The sequence below is a fragment of the Vigna angularis genome, chromosome 6, assembly GCF_016808095.1.
Source record: "Vigna angularis cultivar LongXiaoDou No.4 chromosome 6, ASM1680809v1, whole genome shotgun sequence".
NCBI classification, from domain to species: domain Eukaryota; kingdom Viridiplantae; phylum Streptophyta; class Magnoliopsida; order Fabales; family Fabaceae; genus Vigna; species Vigna angularis.
The window spans coordinates 25837607-25844966 of record NC_068975.1 but is presented as its reverse complement, the minus strand read 5'-3'; the positions used below and the strand labels follow the sequence as shown (position 1 = coordinate 25844966).

Below are 7360 nucleotides of genomic sequence, written 5' to 3'. Positions count from 1 at the left end.
GAAACGAACGGCAAATTTAATTTGTATAACACTGTGATAGTTGAGAGTTAGACACACATCCTTATACACCATTGTGCTTGAGTGAAACACTTTCCTTGGTGAAGGATGGTTCCATGCATTCAATGAAAACATCTTGCCACGTTTGTTGATCTATCAATTACATCTATCTTGTGATTTTAAATTGTGAGCACCATGATTGAAGTTTAGCTTGCTAAGGCCGTTTCATCTCTTGAATGTAATTTCTGAGTTGAGCAAGCATGATTGATTTTGTTTATTTGATTGAAATTGTGCTTGAGTTGCTAGACTGTCGTGATTGAATCTATGTGAAGTACTTTTGCTTGAGGACAAGCAAAGTTGTAAGTTTGGGGGAGTTTGATAATGCTAATTCTTACCATTATCTAAGCATCATTTTAGTAGCAAAATCAACTCTTCTTTAGCTTATTACTTGCTTAAATCCTCTCTTTTATTTAGTTTTAGTATTTATCTATATTTTGAGCTACATTACGTAAATAATACTCTAATCCCTTGTTTTTTGATCTATTTCGATGTTAGAAAGATCCTCCATTACATTGAAGAGCTTCGGTGATCCCAGGAAGTCATTGATTTAACAGTCATTTTCGCTTAAGCGAGAATAATTTAGCTTAAGCAAGAATGACTATCTTCTCCAAGAAGAATTCTCGCTTAAGCGACAATAATTTAGCTTAAGCAAGAATTCGGGCAGTATATATACTCACGAGGCAGAAAGAAAAAAGGGTCTTTGGTTCTTTGGAGGCGCGATTTCACATCTGGAGCTCATGGAGGGCGCGAGGAGCTTGTGGGAACATCTCCTCCTCTTCCTTTGGGTCTCCTTCTTCTTCCATCTTCCATGTTTGTAAGCTTTAGGGTTCTCCATGGAAATGGAGAACTAGTTTCATCTTGTTAGGGTTAGATGTAGCCTATGAACTCTCTTGTGTAATGAATGATTGTTTCGTATTTATAAATGCCTTTTCTATCTATTACTAGTATTCTTGCTTCCGATCTTAAAGCTTGCATGTAATGGGGACGTTCATGACTTGATTTTGGGGTTTCATTGAGCCAGGGATGGGATATGAAATCTTGAACTGAAACAAGAGTCCTTGTGGGTCATTGAGCCAGGGATGGGATATGATTCACATGTTGTCTTAGATCCTAGTTCTTAATGCGGGTTTGCTTGTTAGATTGTCCAAGGGATTGGAGTTTGATAAGGAAAACCTAGGCTCTTTCACCTAAGGGATTAGGGCTAGAGTGTTTTAGTGGATTGACTTTAGTAAATTGATAGAGAGGAGATGAAATTGGTTATACACAAGAGTGCATTGGTGAAAACTAACCTTAACAATGTCATTTCATACCATTTCTAGTCTTTTCCATTTCCAAGTGCCTTCAATACCAAAGTCCAACCTTGTAATTACTTGTGAATTTATCTTTTTGCACATATTCTTAAATGATGAGTTGTTCTTGAGTCTAGATGAGTTGTTAATCGCACAATTTTCTAGTATTACGAGTCTCTTGGGAAAACGATACCTGGTCTTACCACAGTTTATTACTTGAACGATTTGGTGCACTTGCCAAAGAGATTAACAGTGGCCACATGGAAAGCTCTTAGTAAAGAGTTTTCTTAAGAAGGTAGTGACCGTGTGTCATTTTCTTAGTGGAGAACTTTTGCTAAAGTGGCTTTCCACATGGCAAACTTTTAGTGGAGAGTTTTCTTACAAAGGTGGTAACCATGTGTCATTTTTCTAGTGGAGAAACTTTTGCTAAAGTGGCTTTCCACATGGCACTCTAGGAGTGAAGAATTTTTCCAAAAGTTAAAGTGTCACATGTCAAGCTCTCATTCACCAAGATAAGAATTTTAGGGTTTAGTGCAAGATAACATTTTAGGGTTTTGATATACTTTAGAGACACATTCATCTATAAATAAAGGTGTGTCCCCCTGCAAACCCATTTTGAGATTTGTAATGAAATGTTGCTAAAATTTTGAGCTATTCAAACTTGTCTCTAAAGTCAAGGCTAGAGCATCTCATGTGGTCTCCTCTAGCCAACCTTCTCTAGAGTTGACTCAACCTCTCAAGAGAACCATCAACCACCTTCATTCCACCACTTCCACCTCTATCTTCTGCCCCACTTCCACTTTCATAGTTTTATCTTATTGCTTTGGCCCAACCTAGCTTTAGGAGGAGACTATCACATTTTGAACTTGTAAAGTTTATTATTGTTATTCATTGTTATAATAATTTTAATAGGCAAGGTATTCACCCTTCTCATGACTTATGTAGTAAGAGATATAACAGTACATGAACTATTTTCACAATCCCTCCTAGAAATGACTTATCATCTTGCATAAATATGGAATAAAAAGGGGAAGCAGAAGGAAGTTTTACTTCGGCCCCATTTTGAGGGTCAAATGTTCTTATCGAGATTCGATGTGTGAACCTTTGGACAGGTGACAAAATCTTAACAGTGACTTGAATGTTCCTGATGGTTGGAATTGAATCCCTCATTATTTAAAAAGGAAAAATCCACCCACAAAAGACTCTTCGACACTCAAGTTAGTAATAATGTTTTGGATCTTTATGAATAAAAGAGAGAGTATGAGAAAATTGTGTGTGTATTTCCTAGTGAAATACCATGTGTATTTATAGGATTTCTGGGTCCCATAATGTTTGTTGATAATATTAACCACTACAAGAAATATGGCTATTACATACGGATTATTATATACGGATTATAATCCGTATATAATATATATATTACATACGGATATTATATACGGATTTTAAAAAGAAAATTATATACGGATATTATATACGGATTTTTACATACGACAAATCCGTATATAAAAGTCGTATATAAAGTTGACGCGTGATGGTGAGAAAGTTATTTAAGGATAGATCCGTATGTACCTCCAATTATTTGTACGTAATTCTGTCCACGTTTTAGCTACCAATGTTACATACAAACTTGGAAAATAATTTACTTAAAAAAATTCTGATTAAAATGAAGCCAACCTGAAGCGAACCTCAAAGCCTTTTCTTCTCAAAACCCTCTAGCTTTTCTCTCTCCCTCGAACCCTATTCTTCTCAAAACCCTCGATCTTCTCTCTATCCCTCGAACCCTATTTGATCTCTCTCTCAAACCCTCGTGATTTCACATCTCTCTCTGAAGCCCTCTTTGCTCTCATTGTCCCTCTCTCAAGCCCTATTCGCCTCGCTGTCCCTCTCCCGAGCCCTCTTCACTGTCGCTCTCCCTCTCTCGAACCCTTGCTTCTTCCCCCTTTCTCTTTCGAACTGTCGTCGCATAATAACGCAGCAATGTCGTTGTCCTTCGTTGATGAAGCAATCACCTTCATCGTTCGTTTCGGAGTCGTAGTTCGACGCTGAGAGAGTACCTTCATCCACCCTAGGTTCGTGATAATACTCCAGGAGCGGGAAGGGTTCGGAGAGGAGTGAAAAATAGGAAGATTGTTCGGTGAGAAATGCGATTTAGGTCGCGTGTTCGGTGGAAAAGGAAGATTCAACGGCTGAATCGGTGAAATGGTGCAAAAATGAGGATGTAATCGGTGGATTCGATGGAGAAGGCTATAGTGATTTATCAGAAAATATTCCGGAATTTATGTTCTTTCTCTTCTCTTCGACATTTATGTAAATGTTTTTGTGCAGGTTCAAGAAGTGTACGAAATTTCAGCTGAGTATGAAGAAAAGCGTGACCTTAAGAAACTGGATATTTGCACTTTTAAGGAAAAGAAAATGATGTTTGTACTGGATAACTATTACTATTAGTTAATGTGATTGCAATGAATAGTGATCATAAATCCATGATCTTGTAGATACAATTGAAGTCATTAGCAGAGGAAATGCAAGCAATCATCAGGGGATTAGAAAAGGTTAAAGAGGAGCTGACTGCATCAGAAAACGATGGCCCAGTGACTGAAGTTTTTCGTAAGGTGATTAGTATTCTTGATTCTTCATTATATCATTTGAAGTACACAAAGTATTTCCAAAATAAGTATGTAAAGGTCTCTCTAGGCTATACAATAATGAAGTTATTTTTATAAGGAAGACTCTCACTAAAGAGGATAATACAATCCCACCTTGTGTCTTGTATGTTTTTGCTTCTTTTTACTGATGTCCTAGAAGGACCGCTGTGACTTGTGTGTTTTTGCTTGTCCTTGTGTCACACCTTCAAAGAATGTGTTTGACTTTACACTAGAAAATCCCCCTGTTACCCTCTGTGCACACGGTAAAGAGCAATATTTGTCTCTGTAGCTACATCTACTCTTTTGATAGCACGAAAATGAACATAGAGACTCAGAATTTAGGTGTGCGTGTGTCAGAATATTCTCAGGGAAGAGTGAGCCAACTTTCTTTTATGTGTATTTAGATTACCTATACCTATTACCTATTATAGTAAATTAGTATTGTGAATCCTGTGAAGTCTGATATGTTGGAGAAAGTTTTGTTTGAATTGGAAGGAATATTGAAGTGAAGTGCACAAATTAGAATATCAGTGAAAGTGTGAGGTTTGATTACTTTATCCAAATGATTTTCATTTCCATTTGGATGAGATTGGTATTAAATTTATGTTGCTAAGGTTTTAGACATGCAGAGATATTGTTATTAAAATGTTAGAAGGATGAACAATTATAGGCTTTGTTTGCTAATATCAATGCAGAGAGATTGATTTCTTTGTAAGTGCTTCTTTGCTTAGTGATTCTGTGATACATCTTTTATTGAAATTTTTTTCAGGAATATTGAGAGTGAAAAAAGAAAAGCTCTAAAACTATTTTTGTTTCCTTTTCAGTTTTTATTTATATTTTATTGAAACATCTGTTAATTAAAAAACCGCTAATTCTCCAAAATAAGTTCAAACAACTGGCCTTATAATTCCATCTTTCTTAACAGGTATGCATTTGATATTGTTTCACATTTGATAATGACATGAAGATGATATATATGATTGTAGCAAATCTTAATTGTAAAAGATAAACTCAAGTAGGGAAAATAAAAGAAACTTTTGTTTGGGGATAGGAAATTAGAGAGTATATACCGACACATGTACTTCTTTAGCAGGTTTCAAGATTTTAGATATCAAAATAGAGAAGCAAGTCATATTATTATTATTATTATTATTATTATGGTTATAATTTTTGAATTATGTGATGTATAAAAACTCAATGAAGTAAATAGAAACATGCTGTTAACTTTTGAATATGATGTATGTTCTGGATATTATTTGTACAATGAATTTCATCAACAGCAAACAATTCTCTTTTTCATAGGTTTTTATGGTAATGGTCAAGAAATGTGGTCTAAACATCCAAAGTTCAGAATAATTTATTTATAATATGTATACAAAAGAATCCAAGTTAAATATAGCTAACATACTAATCAAATAATTAAACTAACATACTAAACCATTTAATATTTATCTAATACATAAAAATATTATGTGATTACATAAAATAAATAATTGAATATTATAATTACTTTGGAAGAGGTGAAAGTAAGATAATGGCAATGACATGTAACGGGGCAACAAAAGTTTAGCAAAAGGAATGAAAAGTGCTCAAAATGTATGGGACATTGATGGTTACATACTTTTGTCTTCATCTTGAATAATTTTTAATTCACTAGTTGAAACTTGTAACTTTAGGCAATTATCTCTGGATGTTCTGTGCTGGAGAGTTGGCTGCAATTTTAAATTGTGATCGATTCAAATCACTACTACCTAGAACAACTAAAGTGAAATGCCTTGCAGATGCTGGTTATTTTATCAATGTGTAAGCTTATTTATCTTCTTTTTACTTATCTTTCTTTGTAAATGCAGCCCATGATTCATGGCAGGTCATATTATTCTCTTTCTAGAAAAAAAAATCATTTTAATTCTGAAATAGTATTATGTATTGTTCCAACTTAAAACTGATACTATGTTTATATTCATTGATCAATTGGTGCTAGTTCTGTCCTTTATCTCACAAAATTCATATATGAGGATTTATACAAAACAATGTGATTAATTTTTCTTAACATTCCCAGTTAAAAAAAAAACTATGATTATTTAATTAACTCTAGTGAAAATTCGGCTGTCACAAACTGAGCCAAGGTTTTTCTACAGAAGCAGGTTACTTATAAATCAGCCAGTAGATGTGTCTTTTATGATCATTATTCTATAGTGCAGACTCAGAAATTCTTTATGCAGGTGGACAAGCTTAAAGGGGAACTAGAAACACAAAACAAGTAGAAAGGGAACACGGAAACTCGAGTGTTTGTTAGAGAAAAAAGTTAATGACTTGAACTCAAAATTAGAAGATGTAAGTTTTACGTTTACCAACAATTCTGTTTTAACTAATGTGCCTTAAGTGCATCTCATTATTGTTTTAACTAATGTGCCTTAAGTGCATCTTATTATTGTTTTAACTAATGTGCCTTAAGTGTATTACTCCAGCAGTAATTGATTTTCAAGTTATTCAAATATATTATGTCTAAGGATGATGCATCTATGCTCTAGTCTGTAGAATATTAATCACCGTTGTCTCTATGGACTCGTGCTTTTACATTTAGATTTTAAGTTTCTGAAAATTTAATGCAATGCAGGTAATGTTGATCTGTCTCATTTGCTTCAAAACATGGATGGTCAGATAAGAGAAGCCAAGGAGCGAAGGATATCTTAGATATGATAGGGAATCTTGTTTTGTAAATAAATAGTTGTTGGAATTAGTTTTTATAATTTTATTTTGGTTTTAACGGTGTAGCCATAATGGCTTGACATACTGTAAAGTTGAAATTTAATGTTAGAATATAATAAGTTATGATTTCGAATTAGTTGAAAATTTTAGTTACACGTTATAAATCTAAAATTTGGATGAGTTATATATTTGACAGTGGATTCTTTTTAGTTCCACTTTGGTTTCAAGTATAAAGATACTAATGTTGTAAAAAGATATTTTATATTAAATTAGTTATTTAAACATTTTTTTAATGTGTAAATTTTATGATCATATATAAATAAATTTTAATTTTTTTTTTTTGAAAATAAATAATTACATACGGATTCTTTTCGTATGTAAGTTATATACAGATATTATATACGGATTTTTCCGTATGTAAGTTATATACAAATTTTATATACGGATTTTTTCGTATGTAATTTATATACGGATTTTTCCGTATGTAATTTATATACGGATATATCCGTATGTAATTTAGCTACACTTATATTATATACGGATTTTTGTCCGTATATAATCCGTATATAATACAATTTTATATACGGATTTTTGATGTTATATACGGATTTTGACCGTATGTAATTGTGATTTTTTTTGTAGTGAACAAATATAATAACT

General features: G+C 33.3%; 1 long non-coding RNA gene across 1 annotated transcript; it reads left to right on the top strand.

The window, feature by feature from the left end:
- The first annotated feature begins 3852 nt into the window (after window positions 1–3852).
- On the top strand, window positions 3853–6403 carry LOC128197353 (uncharacterized). The gene is made up of 3 exons (XR_008249809.1): window positions 3853–3958; window positions 5668–5794; window positions 6214–6403. It is a non-coding gene; the product is annotated as an uncharacterized LOC128197353 (long non-coding RNA).
- Window positions 6404–7360: the final 957 nt, after the last annotated feature.